The 1,673-nt window shown below is 37.3% G+C and overlaps 1 protein-coding gene and 1 long non-coding RNA gene across 3 annotated transcripts in view; one reads left to right on the forward strand and one right to left on the reverse strand.

Annotated features, from left to right (window-relative positions):
- The window catches only part of LOC119592521 (TBC1 domain family member 20-like), a 16,822-nt gene extending 15,656 nt beyond the window's left edge, over positions 1 to 1,166 (reverse strand). Inside the window, exon 1 of one of the 2 annotated variants that reach the window (XM_037941375.1) lies at positions 1,115 to 1,166. The gene's annotated coding sequence lies outside the window, so the exon portion shown is untranslated. Of the gene's footprint in view, positions 1 to 1,110 lie in introns of both variants that reach the window. The other variant, XM_037941376.1, reaches the window with a different exon arrangement.
- A 283-nt stretch (positions 1,167 to 1,449) lies between these two features.
- LOC119592522 overlaps positions 1,450 to 1,673 on the forward strand; it is a 14,440-nt gene continuing 14,216 nt past the window's right edge. The window contains exon 1 of the long non-coding RNA XR_005230441.1: positions 1,450 to 1,568. This is a non-coding gene — a long non-coding RNA (uncharacterized LOC119592522). The remainder of the gene's footprint in view (positions 1,569 to 1,673) is intronic.

The following is a 1,673-nucleotide window of genomic DNA, read 5'->3' on the forward strand; positions in this document are numbered from 1 at the left end:
CCCATCTGCCTTGCCAATTTAGACTGCTGAATATGGTTTGTGATACAGAAATGGGAACTTTGTCACTTTTGAATATATTAGTGCTGTAAAGAATTACCTTAGAAAAAAAAACAAAAAAACTCTAAATATGTTATTCAATTCTCTTTAAACTATAATGATATAAAATTGTTCTTTGGATATTGACAAACTCATATCAATATGTAAAATCATTATCAACTACCATGTATATGTTTGCAACATACAAAAAAGTCAGTGCAGGAGTGAAATGGTACTTGAAATGGTACTAGTATAATAGCCGGGGATTTTAAATGTCCAAAAACTCAATAAATTGGTCCTTTGGAAGTTGGTCAGTGATTTCCAGAAAATACTGGCTGCGTATTTTTGTGCAAAAACCACCGTATCTATGAAATTTTCACCTGCAAATTGTTTATTAGGTCCTATAGACTCCGCTGACAATAAAACTTTGAATATTTGATTAAGTTTGCCAGTAGAGAAGATGAAACCTAAAATGATCCGAGTCAGGTCAGTGGTTAGTGGTCAGGGTTTTAGTGCATGATATACTTTAATTCTATAGGAATTCAACACCAGACAATGCTGGCTCACGTTTTTGCTTATGCTCTCGCTCTTGGTTATATCTCAGCTCAACCACTCGTGCACCCATGAAACGGCGAGACTTGGATTCTGTTTTGATTTTCATCATTCTTTGCAAATGAATTATCACTCGTTCAAAACAGGAAACTGTAGGAAACAGATTTGCCGATTTGTTTCTGCTCTTAATTATCTCCCGAGTCAAAAGGTCTCTTCGGTGGGATTACGAGAAATGTACAAAAAAAAAAAAAAATACATATAACCCAGACTCAGAAGTGAATAACATCTCGAAAGGTGAAACACGGCAAAGAGAACATGAATTGATATGCCAGTCATGACCAGAGACATGACTAGGAACAGGATCGGACATCCTTTACCATATTTTTCTGCCTGATTTACGACACGCCGACTATTTGAGTCTAAGTACGAGCAATGCCCATGGCGATAGGTGTCCAGAAAGTTCGCGAAATGACCCGCATATTGGGAAAAATGTAGAAAACATGGAGAGGAAAAAGGAGTCACCTGCCTTGAAGGGCCTCATCACAACATCACTCTGCGTTCGAGTCGGTTTAAAATGTGAAGTTGTAATTCTCGTGTCTTGTCATACTGCAGATAATAGGTTGTTTTATAAGTCTTAGAATAGATAAAAGGAGTATTTTAATCCGTGTAATGTTACTCATTGTGGCAAATAATTTGATATCATGTGATTATACTACTGGTCAAATTCTCGATAGTGCTTATCATCACTCATCTTCTTACAAAATCTAAATTTCCTCCTAATCTGAACTAAATACAAATAGTTGGTGACCACATCCGCACTTTATTCAGTATTTGGGGTAATGAAAAGCACACATTTCGTCTGACAGCGAATGCATGTTGTGAGTGTGTGAGTCTTTCATTTTCGTCTTTATCGTATTTATCTCGTTTATTGTATTTTCCTTCGATTCCACGAACCCTCCTCTGCTCCGGGCCCGAGAAAGGTAAGGAAGAGAGAGCGCGAGATGAGGTGATTGAATGGCTATTGTTGATAATGAGATGGTTTTCCTTGTTGCAATTGCAAGAAGGAAGAATCTGCTGCGACTTGA

The sequence above is a fragment of the Penaeus monodon genome, chromosome 30, assembly GCF_015228065.2.
Source record: "Penaeus monodon isolate SGIC_2016 chromosome 30, NSTDA_Pmon_1, whole genome shotgun sequence".
Lineage (NCBI taxonomy): Eukaryota > Metazoa > Arthropoda > Malacostraca > Decapoda > Penaeidae > Penaeus > Penaeus monodon.